The sequence below is a fragment of the Notolepis coatsorum genome, assembly GCF_963971535.1.
Source record: "Notolepis coatsorum genome assembly, chromosome: 9".
NCBI classification, from domain to species: Eukaryota; Metazoa; Chordata; class Actinopteri; order Aulopiformes; family Paralepididae; genus Notolepis; species Notolepis coatsorum.
The window spans coordinates 73,881,263-73,902,380 of record NC_140173.1 but is presented as its reverse complement, the minus strand read 5'-3'; the positions used below and the strand labels follow the sequence as shown (position 1 = coordinate 73,902,380).

At 41.8% G+C, this 21,118-nt stretch overlaps 1 protein-coding gene across 3 annotated transcripts in view; it reads left to right on the top strand.

The window, feature by feature from the left end:
* b3gnt2b (UDP-GlcNAc:betaGal beta-1,3-N-acetylglucosaminyltransferase 2b) overlaps positions 1-21,118 on the top strand; it is a 93,193-nt gene that overhangs the window by 46,902 nt on the left and 25,173 nt on the right. For 2 of the 3 annotated variants that reach the window (XM_084321644.1, XM_084321645.1), the window contains exon 2: positions 7,579-7,713. The exons of the other annotated variant lie outside the window; for it this stretch is intronic. The gene's annotated coding sequence lies outside the window, so the exon portion shown is untranslated. The remainder of the gene's footprint in view (positions 1-7,578; positions 7,714-21,118) is intronic. 3 annotated transcript variants of the gene reach the window in all.

Here is a 21,118-nt window from a genome sequence, read left to right as displayed (position 1 = left end):
AATGAACATCATCGTTGTACAGATGCGCTCTAAGCTCCTCCAATGAACACTCGTTTTCTAGAAGATGCCGCCCATCTAGGGGAAGTGGACAGACCACTGACTGCGCGCAGACCTACAAACTCCTGCCACCGGCAGCCGGCTTGACAACGTAGACAAACTTACAAAAACACATGAGTGGATGAAAATAATTGCATGTAGAGTCGTCGCTTTCGGATATCGGTGCGGTCTGACATGGGGGCGAACAACAGCACGCGACGCGTCTCCTTCGAGTCGGATGAGAATGACAAGTCAACAACATTAGCCGGCTAGCTACCTAGCATGTAACAAGCTACCATAACGCGCATTCAACATAGTGGACTATACTGAGCGGCTTTGCTTAAATGCAGCCGAGTGACATTTTATTATTACCGGGTTTCCCAGCATATCACCACTCGCCCATATGCCCTTCACAACGGTGATGTTGTCATATTTGGCATTCAGAATACACCCGCTGAACCCCTAGCGTTGTCGATTCGGTTCCAATGTATTGTCATCTTACAGCACAAGTACAGTACAACCAGAATACATTTGGCATACAACCAGAGTGCAAATGTAACAAGTCAAGTTCAAGTTGTTTTATTTAGCTATTACATTACAGTGAAATGCTTGGTTCTTTCACTGCCCAACCCAGTATTGATTGAAAACTTTAACAGATTGCAGAATGGGTACAATACAGTACAGCTCAATACACACAATTGTTAAGGGGATGCAGACCAGAGAAGGACTTTAGTCTTGTTTACATCAGGGTCCCCCATTTCAGTCCTGTTTGCTTAATGCCTTGTCCACTTCCTCCACACTCCAATATGTTATGATGAATTGAAAATGGGGGACCCTGATGTAAACAAGACGAAAGTCTTTCTCTGGTCTGCATCCCCTTAACAATTGTATGTATTGAACTGTACTGTACCCATTCTGCAATCTGTTAATACACTTTTCAATCAATCAATCCCTTCAACCCTGCTCCTGTCAAACCTGCTCTTTCCATTCCCTCCATCATGTCCCCCCTTTCTGATGAATATTTCCTGCACTTAAGAGTCAGACACACATTCCTAGTAGTTGAGCTGTGATGAATGAAAACTTTATTTAACAGATTGCAGAATGGGTACAGTACAGTACGGCTCAATACATGCAATTGTTAAGGGGATGCAGACCAGAGAAAGACTTTCGTCTTGTTTACATCAGGGTCCCCCATTTTCAATTCATCATTCAGTATAACCTAGACCAGCCCAACCCAGCATCTTTCACTGCCCAGTTCAGCCCAACCCAGTCCAGAATAGTTCCCTCTTTCATGTTAATATGTGATTTAATGATGTAATATTTTGAAGAGTAGAGACAGTGTGATTAATTTACTATGATTGAAAATCAATTTAGACGAAGACGTACAAAGAAGTAATTATCACAATTAGCGATTTTTTTTGTCTGGTAAAAAATCTATTTGGCTGGTAAAAAAAATCAGATACCCGCCAGTTGGCTGGTAAGCCAAAAAGTTAGTTTCCTCCCCTGATTCTGTTTGCCAAATACAATGGAAGTTGGGGAATTTATCTTTGTGACAATGGTCCAGAAACACATCAACAAGTTACAAAGTTCCGTTGAATGACAGACACATGTGGTGCCGTGACAGCAGGACTGCATTTAGCAGGATTTGACGTATCTTAATGTTATCCCTCTCCCTGTGTCTCTTATTGGTCAGCTGTCCTTCCTATCTTCTCCCTCTCCCTCTGTCTCTTATTGGTCAGCTGTCCTATTTTCTCCCTCTCCCTCTGTCTCTTATTGGTCAGCTGTCCTATCTTCTCCCTCTCCCTCTGTCTCTTATTGGTCAGTTGTCCTATCTTCTCCCTCTCCCTCTGTCTCTTATTGGTCAGCTGTCCTATCTTCTCCCTCTCCCTCTGTCTCTTATTGGTCAGATGTCCTATCTTCTTCCTCTGTCTCTTATTGGTCAGATGTCCTATGTTCTCCCTCTGTCTCTTATTGGTCAGATGTCCTATCTTCTCCCTCTGTCTCTTATTGGTCAGCTCTTCTTCCTCTCCCTTTGTTTCTTATTGGTCAGATGTCCTATCTCCTTCCTCTCCGTCTTCTTCTTCTGTCTCTTTTGGATTTGAACTTTGGTCTCAAAGCTGATGTGACAGTGAGTGTCGGGAGACCAGTCCATCAGACCAACGCATTCCTGCTGTCTCCATATCTACTGTCACCCTGCTGTCTCCATATCTACTGTCACCCTTGTGCCACACACATGCGTTCATGTATGCACGCACACACACGCTAGATGTTCTGAACATTCATAGTAGTGTGCACTCGTGTGTTCGATAGCCTCTGCTAGGGCTGGGCGATATAACGATAACGATAAATATCGCGATATATTTTAATAATCGATATCGAATATCGAAAAAATAAATAAATAAAATCTTTTATTTTTTTTTATTTAAAAAAATGTTTGTGACCTGCAACAGGGCAGTTTTAAAACCAGATTTATTTTTCTCTTGTCCATTTATTTTGTTTGTTTTCTAATTTAAAATACAGTTTGAAACCGTCTGTACACAGTAGTCTATGTGTGCTAGCAGAGCTAGACTCCAGTCACGAGTCACGGTGCACATGTGCGGTGGTTTGTCCACCAAAAAAGCACCAAAAGATAGAAAAGAAACCAGCAGAGCCAGAACTGTTCAACTCCCCTGGAGCCACAGCCAGCAGAGAAGCCGGTTTACTTTCGCTTTTAAACCAGCTGCAGCCTGAGAACTGGAGTGTGAGGGGATGTAACACTAAAGATGGCGGCAACGACAAAGAATTGCTGCAAAATAAACATATCTGTTGTTTAAAATTTTTAATTTAAATTTTATTTTTTTATACTTATAACAATTTCGATAATTATCGATATCGAGAAATATGATAACATTATCATATCGTTATCGCGATATGATTTTTTGCCATATCGCCCAGCCCTAGCCTTGGCCCCTGGTGAAAGGGTATTGGGCTCAAGCCAGTGTTCTCAAATGACTACTGAGGCTCCAGCGCATTTAGCTGCCAAACTCAATTATCAGGAGTATTTTAAGTGCAGGCTATTGTGTATCCTGTATATCAAATGGTATTAGCATGGAACTTAAAAAATGAACGTTATATAAATCGGCCACCAAAAAGAGGGTAGAGAACAGTGATTTTCATTTGAAATGCCATGGATAAGTGCATACTTAGATTAGTAGTATTAGTCATGTTTAGATTAGTAGCGTAGAAGAATGTGAGTGAATATTTGTGGGATCCCTTGATTACATTCCATGGTAGATTAACCCACCCTACCCCGAGTCTGTTTGGTGTGTGCTTGTGTTTTGTTCATGCTGTCTGTCTGTCGGTCTGTGAGCGTTAGTTAGGTAATGATAAGTGAATTTTTTTTGTCTTTGTCCTTTAACCTCCACACAATGAGACGTGATGTGTCCTTGCCGTCTGTTGACCCCTCTGTGTTTGCCAAGCGAAACCAGTAGGTTAATGATTAATGCTCTTTGAAACAGTTGTGTGTTCCGCTAACTCTCGGCACTACTCTCAGGGTTTCCGGCTCTCCAATCTGTGTTCCTGCCACCGAGCCCCCTGTCACTCCCCTGCTTTCCACTGATTTCAATCGGCTCGTTAGTGTTCGCTTCATGTCGAAACACTGGCTTTGTGCGAAATGAATAATATTTGTGCCTGAGGCGTCGCGACTACCTTCCCTCACTGCATCAGAGGGGCAACCAACAGTGGCTCAGGAGGGAGAGTGGTCGTCTGTTCATCTGGTCGTCTGGGATGGGAATCGATTCCTCTTATCGATGCCATGTTTTTCCGACAGTTGCGCATTGTAAACAATGACGGAGCCATGACGGACAGAAAGAAACGGTCAAAAGCGTGGCTGCATTTCACAAAAGTAGATGAAAACAGCGCAAGTTGTAATATTTGCAAAATGTCAATTTCATCCAAGGGGGGAAATACTAGCAATATGCTGAAGCATTTGTCAACACAGCATGCCCTTAACTCTTTGGACGCCACGGACTTGAGCATTTTTTGTTCCTACCACGCCAACGCTCTAAGAGATAAGAATAAGTGGTGGTGTTTGCAGGGCTATATCTATATTCTATATTATAGCTATGGATACAATACTATGGCCCATTTGACATCAACTATCTATCATTCAATATGTGAAAAAGAATACGTTTTTTCATCCATACGTTCGCGTGTTATACCGTGGTGAATATAAGTATAGTTTTAGAGTGATCCTGTCTAATCCCAGAAAACGACGATATGCAGCAAAAAGAGCTGCCGCGGTATTGATGTTTTCCTTACCGCACAAATTTGCTAAATATTTCCTACCGCTGCGGTTATTACCGCACACACACACAAAAATAAAAAAGGTTTGAATGCATTTTTTATTTTTTTTTGTAGTCTACTCTTTATAGCATATAGCCTGCCTCTAGTCTAAATGTCTATCTTTAGAGGATGACTTTGCAGCATGAATATTGTTTGGGATTCGGCAAGCACGCATTCGTTATTGAAAGTGGAACACGGATTCCCCTCTGGTCGTGCGCGCCCGGCGGTTACCCCCCCCCCCCGACCCTTTCTTCTTCTTATTATTATTATAACGTTACTACTTATGATTACAAAGGCATTCGTTTTGTGGCATTAACGTTATATAGTTACACGTTCAATAACATCAGTGTATTTACCGGACCATAGCAAGGCAAGCATTACTCAATTCATATCTCAGTTCCTTTCTTTGCTCAGAGCGTGCCGAGTTGTGCCCATTCTGCGGTCTGTTAATAAAATCAGACAAGTGTATAGAACGAAGGGCTTTTATTATAACATTCATTGCAGTAAAATCATTATGCCTCGTTTAGTACTCCTGAGGAGCGACGGTAATCCACTCCGGCGGGAGCTAACGTATTAGCCGTGTTGTGAGCTCTGATCAATGGCTGACATTCAGGAAGTAAAAACCTAATACGCGCTTGCCGATTGGTGGTAACATACTGCAGGACGCTCCAACGTGTGACGCGTCTCTCTTCTGACCAATCAGTGGTCTGCAGTGTTTCACGTGACTTTTCTGGTACCCAATTCGGGTCTGGCGCTGAACGGTTGGCGAGATAACCCGACTATCCTCGGGTCTGGCGCTGATTGACTTAAAGTGCAGGAATGTCGTGTTTTTCAACCCAGTAGCGCGTCTTCCGTTACCGAAGGTAAAATCCAATGGTATTATAATAATAACGTTAGTGCCACGCATGCAGCCATAGCAGACGATTTGATTCCTTGACTAGGAAAACCTAAATGAAAAACGAATGCTTTCACTGTATAAATATTCTCCCATTTCATCCATTTTAGATGATGACAATCAGACTGAGGCTGCAGCTAGTGCTAGTGGCTCTCGCGCACCTCAGGAAAATCATTTCTTTCTTCCCCTCCTTTTTCCCGATTTTTCTCCCATCCCACCCTTCCTGGTTGTTGCATACTTTCCCCTACTGTTGGTCCGGGAGACCGGAGACTGTCGCATGCTTTCCTCCGACGCATGTGCAGCCTGGGGCAGGCCAACCTGGCCGCACAGGTTCTCACCGGGGAGAGTGTAGCGTGTGGGAGGCCACACTATCTCTCCTTAGTTCCAACCCTTGCTGAGCAGGCGCCCCGACCGAACTGTAGGGGTCGCTGTCCACAACGCCCAGGACCCACCCTTCAGCTTTCCCACCCCCTGATACAGCCAATTGTATCAGTGTGAGAAGCCAGCCAAGCTGATAGCAACGCCGGGAGCTGGATTCGAACAGGCGAATCCAGGGTCTCCCGGTGATGGTGACCAACGTAATCTCCGTGCGCCACCTGCCCCCCCCCTGCATGTTGTTATTCTAACCAGCTTAGTTCTGTTGCATTCCCTCAATATATGTTCTGTAGGGAGATGACAAAGGCTCTCAACCCAAAATAGAACCCCCCATCCAGAGAGAGTTTAACCAACCGCCTGATCCCTGCATGGTATGACGTTGAGAAGGGCAATTTGATTTCGGAACAAGAAAATTAAACAATGTGTGAGTGAATGTGAGGCACAAGTTGTAAAGTGCTTTTGGATAAAAGCACTATATAAATGCAGGGTAAATCTCCATTTTGTTATGATGTCATGGAATGAACTCCCAGCAGTCCTTAAAGCTTGAGATTCTCCTCTGTTGCAGAGTTTAAAACCTTGATCTCCAACCTCTTTTATCAATCAAGTTGTACATGTTTTAATTTATTGTTATCCTTATTTGTCCAATTGCTATAATTGTATAGGCTGTGTGATTTTCTATGCCTTTTTTTGCTTAACTCTGTAATTCTGTATGTTTTGCTTAACTCTGTACACTCGACGTGACTGTAAATGAGGGAAACCTCAGTTGCCTTTTCGAGTTTAAATAAAGGTTTACATTTCTATTTTATTTCTTTCATGTTTTACATATATAGTTTTTTTGTATATATATATATATATTTCTTTTTAGATGTTTTAAATTAGTACACTCATTTGATTTTGTTTGCATATATATATATATATGCAAACAAAATCAAATGAGTGTACTAATTTAAAACATCTAAAAAGAAATATATATATATATATATATATATATATATACATATACATATATATATATATATATATATATATATATATATATATATATATATATATATATATATACATACATATACATATACATATACATATTAGTACACTCATTTGAGTAGTGGAAAAGGGGTAGAATAAGTGTATACTTCTTCCTACTCCTTTTCGAACATGTAAATTGAGTTATGTTTTGCTTTTGTTTAGTTATTTATTTTGTTTGAATTATGTTTTGATTTTGTTTAGTTATTTATTTTGTTTGTATTCATTTACATGAAATAAAGATTTAAAATAAAAAAAATCAAAGGTTTGAAATTAAATGAAATAAATGCATCATCATGGGATTAGATTCGCCTTGCCTTCCACTTAACAAGGCACAGGAAGGGTATCGACGTTCCCTCGGGGGTCGAGGGAGTCGAGAAGCGTGCGCCTCATGGAAAATGGAGAGTCGTGACGTCGGTGCCGGGCCGATCTTGGGATATCACCGAAATGAGTTGAGTCATTTTGTTTTGGGGGGAAATTGTTGGCAGATCGAGAACATGGCGGCCGAGCTTGCGGGAACATGCTTAAGTGATTAAGAGCGGTTGAAACGGAGAGAGTTCCGAGGCGGGCGAGCGAGAGGGGGAGAGAAACAAACTGAATTCACAACACAGAGCTCTCAGTCTGAGCTGTCAGGAGGAAAGAGCGTGTTGGTCTTGTCTAAAGGCAACATTTCCCTTATACTCGCCCACAGGTCTTTGTGGTTTAATCTCTTTCTCGCCATCTCTCACCCAGTCTTACCTCTTTTGTTGACGCCCCCCCCCCCCCCACTTTCCCCCAGAGTTGGCAGCTTACGTACGTTCAATATGAACAGCTTAGCTATGTACAGTGTGAGCCGTTAATTCTGTTTACGTTGCCATATTTCTTTTTTCTTTGCCTCGGCTCGTCAGAGCTGTTGACACACAGGTTTGTTTCTCTGCCTTCAGGTTTGCTTCTCCACAAACCCCGCCCCTCTGCCTCGTCATTGGCGGTAGTTCCCAAGAGGGAGGAGCTCAGTATGGGGTAAGAGAGCTGGGAATAGACGCCACACGACACTAGCTGAGACCCACTCACCTGGATAGGTAAGAACACACACACACGTTATGGCAAAAATCATAATAATAATTATTATTTTGGTCAATATATTATTATACTGTATATTGTAATATTTTTATCAATATTGAGATCACGATTATTTTACATGATTACTCATTCACTTTAGAAACATGCATTTATTGAACTTAACTGTCTTTAAAACCTCTTGACAGGCACCCCCAAAATTGGCCGTTTTTGTTTTTTGAGGACTGCATACTTTTTTTGCAAACCACAATACTATACTTTATACTTATACCACATGCATGAGCCTGGTCTCTTTTGAAAGATGACATTCGGAAGTTTCTGATACAATAAGGAAAACTCACCTTTATTAGTTGTAATGAAATAGAGTAACATAGGTCTGAACTTGAGTTGTAGAGTTAGTTCACATAAACACGGATACCATTGTTCTCTGGCCCTCTAACCCCATCCCCCGCACAAATCAAACACCCTCCAGCCTCACCTGAAGCCACCTTTTATCAGGTGGAGCCACTGCTACAGATCAGTGGGTGGAACACGCTTGTCATCGAGCCAGTCAATCAATCAATCAAGATTTATTTATAGAGCACATTTAAACACATGTCAACCAAAGTGCTGTACAGAGGGTAGATACACAGATACATTTGTATTGTATTTTTGTATTTTGTATCTATAGACAACAATCGCATCTCAGTTTTATGGTAGGACACACAAGCAAACAGGGCATGAGTCAGTGTACATCGAGAAATGCTAATGAGTAGAAGTGGGTTTTGAGTCTAGACTTGAAGGCATCTGTCGAGGGGGCAAGCCTAATGGAGGTGGGGATGCTGTTCCACAGTTCAGGGGCTGCGACAGCAAAGGCACGGCCCCCCCTGAGCTTGAGGTTAGACCTCCGGACTGTCAGGAGCACCTGATCGGCTGACCTGAGGGACCTGGTGTTGGAATAGGGAGGTCTGAGATGTAGGAGGGGGGGCTGACCATTAATGGCTTTAAAAACAAACGGGAGAACCATAAAATCTATTCTGTAGCGTACTGGAAGCCAATGAAGGGAGGCATGGACAGGGGTGATGTGGTCTCTCTTACCGTGTTCCGGTCAACAGTCTGGCAGCGGCGTTTTGTACTAGCTGTAGGCGGGACAGGGAAGACTGGTTGATACCTAATAGAGAGAGTTGCAGTAGTCTAATCTAGATGAGATTAAAGCGTGGATAACTCTGAAGGTCTGCAGGGGAGAGAAGGGCTTTGAGCTTAGAAATGGTCCATAGTTGGAATACAGTGTTCTGTATCTATAGGGAGGTGTAGTGGTTACGTCATTGTTGTTTCCGGCCGGTCCATTCGTTTTGATTATATTTAAAAGGCTTTGATATTGTAAAACGAAATAAGTGGAATTTCGAAGCTGTAAACAGAATACAATATTACAAACATCACAAAACATATATGGAAAAAGCAAGGCATACACTCATTAGGGAATGTTTTTAACAAACAGGGTTTTTGTAGTTATGAAGAAATACGCAAAAAATGTAATCTCACCAAGTCCACACATCTTTTTTACATACAGTTATTGTTATGTTTGAAGTCTCAAGGTGTTCCATTAAAGATACCAATTGAACACCACAGATACCACAAATTCTTCTATGAAAGAGAGACATCGAGAGGTTTTGTTTCAGATTTTTATCATCAATTACTAACGTCCTCGTATGAAACCCTCCACCTAGACTCCGTCTGGAGGAGGGATATACCAGACCTGGAAAGTGATTTTGATTGGCAAGAAGCCTGGGCAAATGTTCGACTCACATCAAGGAACCCGGACCATCAACAAATCAATCTTAACTATATTCACAGGACATACTTGACTCCTATAAGACTGAAAAAATGGGTCTTATACAAGACTCCAAATGCTCCTTATGTACAAATGGGGACGAGGGGACATTTATGCACATGTACTGGGACTGCCCACCAGTTAAGATATTCTGGAAAGAGGTGACCCAGCAATTATCAAATCTCTTAACTTAGAATATACCTGTACACCCCTCTGTATTACTGCTTAATGATGTTTTTGAGTGTGCAGTACATCCACAGCTAAAGAGATTGGTTTTATCGGGTATCACAGTGGCTAAAAAGCTGATAGCATTACGATGGTTCCAACCGGAAAAAATTTGCCGAAAGGTCTGGATTATTACATATCTCGATGTGATCTATCAAGAAATATCTACAGCAAGAATTTTGGGTCTCAATTAATCCAAAATGACATTGTGGTTAGAAGTGGTGGAGAAAATAAAAGCTAGCATATAATGGTAGTGTCTGGTTAGGAGCGAGGGATAATGGATGGATTATCCAATGGGGGGTCCGGGAGGGGGGGGTACGAGCTAGAGCATATGTGTGTAGGTTTTTAGATAACAGGTATTAAGGGTATATCCTGTATAAGACAATTAACTAAATGGTGATTTCATTGGATGTGCACTGTCAACTAATGGTTGTATATCTTATCGTGTGTTGTCATGTTTGTTTATGTGTTTGTTTAAAAAATAATAAAAAAATAAAATACAAAAAAAACATCACAAAACAAACTAGTCAGACTACTACTTGACCTTACCCCTAGAACCCACCTCACCCCTGCACACTTTGACAACCTAGGATGGCTTAGAGTAGATGACAGAGTACAGCAACTTGCAATGGGCCTGGTCTACAAGATACACTATACGACTAAGGTACCCATGTACATATCAAAATACTTCCCAAAGGTCAGTGAATACCACGACCACAACACCAGAGGAAGCTCAACAAATCATGTTAAACCCAGATTCGGCTCAAACAAGGGACTAAACACGTTTCGCAATTATGCCACATCAATGTGGAACTCCCTACCCAAAGCTGTAAAGGAATGTGAATCCCTACCCACATTCAAAACCGCTCTTAAAGAGCACCTACGGGAGGCTGCAATTCGAAACTGGCCACCGTAAATGTCCAAACCCCCCACCCCCACCCCCTCCTAATAGACAGTCTCCTCCCCACCACATGTATATCTCTCCCCGCCGTATATGTATATTTCTTTCCCACCCACCCACCCACCCACAGGATCTATGAGTAACAGTACTATAAATTTGAATACCGTATATATGTCACAAATGTATCAGTACTAAATGCCTATATGTCCCTATGCCATAAATGTCATGTATGTTGAGTATGTCATAAATGTCAATATGAAATGAAAATGGGGGACCCTGATGTAAACAAGACAAACGTCTTTCTCTGGTCTGCATCCCCTTAACAATTGTGTGTATTGAGCCGTACTGTATTGTACCCATTCTGCAATCTGTTAAATAAAATTTTCATTCATTCATTCATTCATTCATTCATTCATTCATTCATTCATTCATTCATTCATTCATTCATTCGTTCGTTCGTTCGTTCGTTCGTTCGTTCGTTCATTCATTCATTCATTCATATGAACACCCACGATATAGTGTTCTTCCCCCTTCCTACTGTATAAGAAAGAATTAAAAATGCATTGCAACGAGAACAGAGGTTATTTGATGAGTTTATGTGTATACAAAACCCTTGCAATAAATGTGTCTTTAATTAATGAAAAGCATACATGCTCTGGATACAGGTAGCATATATCGTGTGGGTGATATGACTTGTATTCTGCTTACAACTTCGAAATTCCACTTATTTCGTTTTACAATGTCAAAGCCTTTTAAATATAATCAAAACGTTCCCGTATTTCTGCAATCTATGCGCAAAATAATAACGAGTTGAGTTCTAACAAAGAACGTATTACATGCTGGGTAAGCTGATAGAGTGTATGCGCGTTTTCCCGAGGGGGGTCCGATTCTGGCAGGGAGTCCGGTGACTAAATATCCGAGGGTGGAGAGGACTTGAATGTGCATGGGGATGGCATGTGTGTTTTGTTCCACACTTAATTTGGGTCCCAATTTGCGGTACAAATCAAGGAGAATGTGTCTCGGGTAGCGGACTCTATAATATTATGTTCTCTCTGAAAATAGACTGTCCTATCTCTGAAAACAGTTCCCCGCGGAGCGCAGTCAGTGCACCCCTCCGATAACGCTATATATAAACCATGCTGCATTCATTCGGAAAGAAAGACCTATTCCAAATGCTATTTATAGGGTTTGACAATAATTACACTACTGTCGCTATTTTACAATTAACTATAATGAATTACGGGTCATACCGAACACGTCAGTCAAACTAATGCACGAAAGCGTATTTCCACGTTGCAGTATTCATATTCTACCGCTGGGCGCTAGGTACGCATGGTCTGAGCTGTGCGTAGATATACGCACAAAGTCAAGCACACGTTCAAATTGATAAGTCCCACACTTTGCTTAGAAATCATCGTACGCACGGGTTACGCACATATCTGTGCATACGCACCATTGATAAATGAGGGCCCTGGTGTTGTCCTGTGGAATATTACAAGATCCAATCAATGATGTTCCCGTGTCTATGGCGATGATGGTGATAACTACAGTGGAACCAGACGGAGCTTAATTCTCCCCCGATTAAACACAAGCTTCCCTGAAAGCCTGATTTCTAAAACATTTAATTGACATTTTGATAGTGCCAGAATATCTTATATATATATGTCAATGTTCTTTTGCCTTTATGATATACTGATATGGTCTCCCTGAGATAAGACTCTTTTAGGACTGTCATAATACAACCTTTTCATAATGATCTTATCGCCATATTAATGGAATTAATTGACAACAATACTAATTAATAGTAAGGGAGTCAAAATTTACTTTTACCTTTTGTGTACTATGTTTTTATTTGACGGACCTGCCTGCTGCAAAAATGTACTTCTAAACTAGGGCTCAGTTTATACTCCAAAGTTAATAGCATTCCACACTCATTTATATTTCATAATCAAACAGCTCAATATGATTATGCCAGGGTTTCCGCTAGAAGAAATGGGTGCCATGTGTCTGGAAAGATTTCAATGTCCTGGACAAATGAGATCAATTCTGGTCAAATATTAATATTATCTGTGTTTATTGAGCTTATTGCAATAACATTATACCCGATGCTTACTACTTATTGCCAATCCTAAAAGTCAGTCATTTGTAATGATTAACGTTACCTCCACTCTGTCTGCACTCTGCACTGTTTGGGTCCATGTAGCGCAACTCAGTTAGCCACAATTTCAGCGTGTCCGTCCGTATCATTAGTAATAATTTTACGTTTGCTCTACCTCCACTTTGTCTGCACTGCAACAGCTCTCTCCACTCATTGAACTGCAGATTCCTTGAGTAAAGAGTATTTTGGTGAACCAGGACGGCTCGGGTATTAGGGTTCATGTAGCCCAACAGCTAGCCACAACTTAAGCGTGTCAGTCCGTATCAATAGCCTATGACGGCGGGTGTGATGAGGTGTAGAGGTGTGATGATCTCAATACAGTGTATTTTTTAAATATTTATCTCTCTTTCTCTTCCCTGGGTCTAGGGATGGGAATTGATACGATTTTATCGATACGATTCCATTATCGATTCTGCTTATCGATTCGATTCCCTTATCGATCCCTGATAAATTTATAATTTAAATAAATAAATTGAAAATGCAACAGAACTAAGCTGGTTAGAATAACAACATGCAACTTGACATTTCTGATTGTCATTTATTGTTGCCCCATGTCAGAAAAATACAAAAACTGTAAAAAAAAATGTTTTAACTATAGCCTACACTTAAATAAAATAATGTATTTGAGATTCTCTTAAAATTTATTTATTTTTTGAATTTCTTAAACTAATTTAATCTATTGAACCGTAGTTGCATTCAACAGGTCGTTATTCCTCTGACTTCTCTGTCTCTGGTCTTTCAGATTGAAGACCAGCGCACGCACACACACACACACACACAGAGCTCCCTCCCCGGTCCCCGCTCGCCCCTGTCCTGTAAGGTATTGTCTCGTGTTGCTACACGGACATGTTTGTATGTTGCACGGTACTTCCTGACTTACCTACTAGTAAACAGTCAACGTGATCATCACACGCTCTCCGTCTCTCATTATATGTGAACTAAAGAGTACAAGGTTTTTCACAACAGCCCCCACACATTTTTTTGTATTTGTACCTGTACTACCTGCTGTCAGCTGTTATCTCTCTCTGTGCTAGCGTTAGCTCCGTGGCTGTTAGGCTGCCCCGAATTAAATGAATGACTCGGTTCTAAAGCATTCGAGTAGTTTTCAATCACTGCACTTAGAAACAGTCAAACAGCAGGAGCATTCCGGGAGCATATGACCAAAACCCAGGCAATTTCGAGCCCTTAAGGAATCAAATAGTCTGCCATGGCTACATGCGTGGCGCTAACGTTATTGTTTTGAAATGCGCAACTGTCAGAAAAACCTGGCAGCGATAAGCAGGGCTGTACGCTAAGCTTTTTCACTAGGGGCACACTTGCCCCTAAATGAGAAATTTAGGGGCAAAAAATATTTTTTAGGGGCACATTTTTAAATAACAATTTTACCATTATTTATATCGATTGTTTTTTATTTTTAATAAAATATATATATTATATAATCATACTTGTAGTTGTATTATCTGCGAGACATCGCCACCACGCAACAAGTCTAAATGCTCGCTATATGCAACCAGCTCCACTGTCTGTGTGTACTGAGTAGCCTCCAGCTACGGCCAGGATTCTCCGGAGCTGCAGCTGGGCCCTATACTGTAGCCTCCAGCTACGGCCAGGATTCTCCGGCGCTGCAGCTGGTCCCTATTGACTATATTCAGCGTGCCCTCAGCTCGAATACGCATCGACTCAGTGTTATAAGACATTGATATCAGGACGGAGCTATCTGAACTATTTAGTTTAATGGGACGTTTCGTTTTGAACAGTAAGCTAACGCAAGCTATCATGCACTACTAGACTTACTGGAGCATTTGTTGATAGCTATCAGTAGCTAGCCGGCTGGCAGGCTCACCGAGGTCCCAGTGTTTACAACAGCCACGGGTGCGAGAGCGCTGGAGGAGGAGCAGACGCCGCAGCTCGCTGATCATACCTGCTGAGTGCTCACTGCTCAGCTCGCGTGAGTGACGTCATCGCGTCATCACACGCCTTGGAGTGAAATGCGAATCCAAGGCTTGAAAGCACTACTCGCAAGCCCGCCCCCAGATAATATTTACCAATCGCAACGGCCAATTAAAGGGGCAATTCGCGACGATATCATCGCACTGTACAGCCCTGATAAGAGGAATCGATAGTCACGGAGGCATGCGATTCCAGGAATCGGGACAATTAGGAACCGGCTCCCAACAGGAACCGGTTTTCGATTCCCATCCCTACCTGGGTCTCTCGTTTATTTCTCTGTTATGGCTACTGCTATTAGCATGTTTAAGGCAAATTTTCATTGTTTATGATTTAATCATTTTGACGCATAAAGAATAGGGGTGTAAGAAAATATCTGTAGACTTGACTTAGGGATGGGCGATATGACCAAAAACGTTATCGCGATAAAATTATTTTCATATAATTCGATATCGATAATTATCGTCGATATAATGTCTGTCAAGTTTAATTAACTTCTTATGCTGCTGCGAATGTCTCGAGTCGAGTTGATGTCGTCATCAGTCCGCGCACGTTAGCAGTTAGCCGACAAGCGGAGTATCTCATGACAATTTAATAAATATGACACTAAAATACTCTCTTCCGCCACAATATATTGAAACGACGTCCACTGTATACCCCACACTACTATAAACGTGGCCTCAGAATTCACGCCACACACATACTCGGCACGTAAATATATAAAACCGCGCCGTGCAAGTTAGTTATCCTAGCCAGCCTGTTGTTTCTAAGCGAATGTCTCGAGTCGAGTTGATGTCGTCATCAGTCCACGCACGTTAGCAGTTAGCCGACAAGCGGAGTATCTCATGACAATTTAATAAATATTACCCTAAAATACTCTCTTCCGCCCCAATATATTGAAACGACATCCACTGTATACCCCACACTACTATAAACGTGGCCTCAGAATTCACTCCACACACATACTCGGCACGTAAATATATAAAACCGCGCCGTGCAAGCTAGTTATCCTAGCCAGCCTGTTGTTTCTAAGCGAATGTCTCGAGTCGAGTTGATGTCGTCATCAGTCCGCGCACGTTAGCAGTTAGCCGACAAGCGGAGTATCTCATGACAATTTAATAAATATTACCCTAAAATACTCTCTTCCGCCCCAATATATTGAAACGACGTCCACTGTATACCCCACACTACTATAAACGTGGCCTCAGAATTCACTCCACACACATACTCGGCACGTAAATATATAAAATAGTGCTGTGCAAGCTAGTTATCCTAGCCAGCCTTGTTTACTACTAGAGTCCTACCTCTCTACCCAGAGGTGCACCGCGGGTCTCCTTCACTGTCGGCCATCTCCTTCACCGATTGGTTGTTAGTGCGTGTGTTCATATCCAAGCTTGGAAAATCGATATATCGAAACTTTGCGACCACGTTTCATGTTTATTTCGAGGAAATTATTTATCGCGATAGTTATCGTTATCGTTTTATCGCCCAGCCCTAACTTGACTATGGCGATATTATGTTTTGATTGATTGATTGATTTATTTAACCCTCAGAGACCCTGAGGGCAGGGAACAAACTTAACTTTTTGACTTACCAGCCATTTGGCTGGTAGATTTTTAAAAGTACCAGCCGGGCAGATTTTTTACTAGCCAAAAATTATAAATAGCTTCTTAGTATATCGCCATGTGTTATTATTACATATAATACTCTCATATGCTATTTTCAATTAATATCATAAACAACATAAGGAATATTAGCATAATTTTGAGTGGACTGAAGGAATGAGTCAGCGTTAATAGTTTTAAATGCAAATAATTTATTGAAACATAGAAGTGGGGTCGGGACACACATTTAATTTCTATTTCTTTAACTGTTTTAACCATGTAGTGTAGCACTTTGGGATCCCAGTGAACAAAAAGTGCATTACAAATCCAATCTATTATTATTATTATTATGTGTGGCTGCCGCCCTGGCGGACATCTGTGCTCTACTGAGTGCACCTTTCTAGTCTAGAGAGAGAGCGCTGATTCCCCGTAGCTGAACAGGGTTGCATTTTGTCAACACAAGTTGGAACCCTGGAGGAAGCGATATAAGGAAACGAATTGCTCCGCTAATCGCTCATGTTGACCCCGCCCCCAAGTCGCTCCGCTCGCTCACCGCTCACCTTGAATCGAGCGCTCCCCGCGCCACATCGCTTCGGCAGATTTTTTATTTTTTTTGGAGCATGGTGTAAATTAGCTCAAACTACAACAGTCTACACCCCCTGGGCCCCTTAACAATTGTTTGTATTGAGCCGCATTGTAATTGTACCCATTCTGCCATGTTAAATAACGTTGTTTATCCATTCACTAGCTCTATTAAGCTAACGACAACAACAATGGCGTCAAAACTTTTTCTAACAGTATGTGAGTGACAAAGCCTGAACAGGATATCACAGGTTCACCCTTCTCATTGGTTGAAAATGGCCTTCATGTTTGTACATCGCCATCTGTTGCTTTGGCATTGTACTACATGTATATTACATCAGTGTTAAACCACTGTGAGCGGCCTGGAGGGAGTGGATTGGAGCGGAGGAGAAGCGGTAGATGCAGTGTATTTTGTTAACCGCCAGGTGGCGGGCAGACCTTAAATTCTAATCGCCAAAGAATAAATCTACAAGCCAGTGGCGCTGGGCGTGTAACTATTTTGTACCCTGCCTGAGGGGCTACGGACCCTGAGTGTCTGCGATCTCTGCTGCCATTGCTGTCTTTCAGAGGCTGTAGTGTGCTCAGTTTTTAAGATAACGTAAGGATAGTGGTATCATGTGAAATTAGACAATCTACGGTATCCGTTGGTACCAACCATGTCATACTGTTTGATGAACATTGTTACTCAGCTGAAAGAGTTGTACCCTTCCGGCTGACTTGTCTGTAAATGCTAAATGCTAGCTAGTTTGTCGGGAAGAGGGCTAAATAACGCTCCAAAGTTAGGTTACACCTTTGTGAGCAAAGAGGTCCCTAGACCTCTGACCTCAAGATGAAAGAAAATAGGTTCAGAATCTATGGGTATCCATGAGTCTTCCCTTTACAGACATGCCCACTCTATGCTAATCCCATGCCGTTTTCTGCATGCAGTACAAATCTGTACCATCTGTGCAGCGCTCATTTCATCACAGGTTAGAGAGAGTTAAAAAGAGATATCTTCACACTGCAAAGCTGACTCGAGCCGGTGGAAGGACATCACCTTGGTGATGTCCGAAGGAGAGCAAGCCCACCCTGTCTGTCATAACACCACTTCATATGTCGCCTTGCTTACAGTATCGCAATATTACATTAGATTAGATTAAAATGTATTGTTATTATACAGCACAAGTACAGTACAACGAAAAGAGGTTTGGCATCTAACTATAGTGCAAATTAGGCTTGGCGTGACGTCACAGACTGCTATTACACTGACACAAGTTGATTGTAGTGCACAGCACGCGCCAGCAGAGGGTTACGTGGCCATTGTTCTGTGAGCTAGCGTTGATACCTGGCTGCTGCGGGCCAGAGTCATGTAATATAATTATATTATATGACTCTGGTGCAGGCTAACTGGCCATCGTTCCGGGAGCTAACGTTAGTAGCACTAGGTTGCTGCGGGCTAACTGGCCATCGTTCCGGGAGCTTAACGTTAGTAGCACTAGGTTGCCGCGGGCTAACTGGCCATCGTTCCGGGAGCTAACGTTACTAGCACTAGGTTGCTGCGGGCTAACTGGCCATTGTTCTGGCAGCTAACGTTAGTAGCACTAGGATGCTGCGGGCTAACTGGCTATCGTTCCGGGAGCTAACGTTACTAGTACTAGGATGCTGCGGGCTAACTGGCCGTCGTTCTGTGATTTGTTTATTTGGTAACACGGGTTGCTAAGGAATTTAGGTTCGAGGTTGAAGAAAGTGCACACTTTTAGGTTGAAAGAGCGGCCCTAATGTCAACGTGTTGAAAATATGAGCGTTATGTATGGTGATAACGAGTATAATCAGATGTATGTACAGAGTTGAAATATTAATATGTACAGTGATACAGGGTATAAAGACAGTATGGTAGTAGTCATACTGGCCAGCAGCGTAACTAGATACATCTATATATATCAAACCGTAGCCCATGTTTGATTGATTGATTGAAAATTGTATTAACAGATTGCAGAATGGGTACAATACAGTACGGCTCAATACACACAATTGTTAAGGGGATGCAGACCAGAGAAAGACTTTCGTCTTGTTTACATCAGGGTCCCCCATTTTCAATTCATGATGACATTTATGACATACACAACATACAGATGTACAGATAATATATGTATCATGACATTTATGACATACATGACATACAGATATACAGTACTGTTACATTTATGACATACAAGATATACAAATATACAGTACTGTTTAACAGAGATCCTAACAGAAAATATATATATTCAAGGGGGAGGAAACTGTACATTAGGAGGGGGTTGGGTGGCTGGGGGGGGGTTGGACATTTACGGGGGCCAGTTTCGAATTGCAGCCTCCCGTAGGTGCTCTTTGAGGGCGGTTTTGAAGGTGGGTAGGGATTCACATTATTTTACGGCTGTGGGTAGGGCATTCCACATTGTTGTGGCATAATTGCGAAACGTGTTTAGTCCCTTGTTTGAGCCGAATCTGGGTTGAACATGATTTGTGGAACTCCCTCTGGTGTTGTGGTCATGGAATTCACTGACCTTTGGGAAGTATTTCGACATGTACATGGGTATCTTATCTTAGTGGTGTAGTGTATCTTGTAGACCAATTTTTGCCGATTTGACATGGGCTTGGAGGTCACTGTTCGAGCTTTTGGCAAGCTTTGACGGACTTTTATGAAGCATTTTTTATCTCTGGTTTTCATAGCGGTCAGTATTTCTGAGTGCATCCATGGCTCAGCGTGGTTTTTAACCCTGGTGGTTCTTAGGGGGGCCATGTTGTTTAGTATTGTTGAGAATTTGGTTTTGAATCCAACTTCCAAGCCATGTTTCTTCAACTAGTGTACCACTGAGCTCATCTGACCAGTCTAGGCTCTCAAGTTCTTGGTTAAAGGCCTCACTAGAGTAGGTTTTGAGGTCCCTAGATGTGACTGTTTTGTGACAGCCAGCCTTTTGTTTTAGCTTTTTTCGAGTACAGAATATCATATAATGATCGCTTAACCTGCATGCTATAACCCCTTTATTGGAGATCCTGGACTTGTCAGAGGTCAGAATATATCGTGATACATGTCGTATTGCCAGATTCTATACACAGCCCTTTTGATGGCCTACTTGAGTTGGCTACACATTCATCACCACATTTTGAATATGTAACCCTCCCATTGCTGGTTCCCGGTTGTATTACGCTTTGCTCGCTTCATATCAGCCGGGCAAAATTAACATCCGACTGAAATTAACTTTAGATCTCCCTGGTGATGGTATGTCATTTAATTTAGTTAATACGGAGCATTACCCTGAAGTTGTTAGAATGGTCCAACTTAAAAAAAATATTAAAAAAATTGGATCATTCCATTTGTTCTGTGGGGGTGCTTAATGTCTGAAGGAGTCGACTGAAGGCTTCTTGTCCTCTGCAAAATCATGCAATTGGTCCACTGATGGATACATCTTGATATTTGTCTAGTGTGTTCATTAGATGGGTGAAATCCTCTTTCAATGCCTCTGTGCCCGTTTTCTTAGGCAGTTAGCCTCGCTGGTATGCGCGCCATTGGCGTTATTATTATAATTTTTTCTTTGTGCATTATACTAAGAGGTTGGCAGTCGACTACGGCTCCTTTCTATCGATTAGTCGACTATTCGACTAGTCAGGGTCAGCCCTACGGTAGACCAAGTTTCATTTACTCCATTTGTATTGTTGTCCTCTTCAATTAGAACCTTTTCGATCTCTGTAGTAATGAGTTTCAACACAAGTGTGAATGATGGATTCAAAGTATCTTTTGCTGCAAGAAGTATCTTTTGCTGCAAGAAGTTCCTTGAGGTATTTGGTGTTGTCTATGATGGGCACGTTGCCACTGTTTTGCTTAGAGCAGACACTATTTTATTGATCAGAAAATCCATAACAACTACATTCATTGTCAGAACTGTTAACACTTCGATTGCCTAAGGCTGAATTCATGATATACCATCCGTTGCCAGCTCTATTTAACATGGAGAAGTTCCCCTTCTTTGCAGGGCTATAACTTTTTAAATTCTATTGCTAGATTGCCATTATTAGGGCCCATTCAAGGTCCTATATGTATTGTTCATTGTGTAGCAACGTTAAACTTTTTCATTCACATATTCATAGTAAAATATGGTCTAAAGTATAAGTATGTTTTCATCTCTTTCTGCAGCTTTCTCCAGAACGTGATTTATAG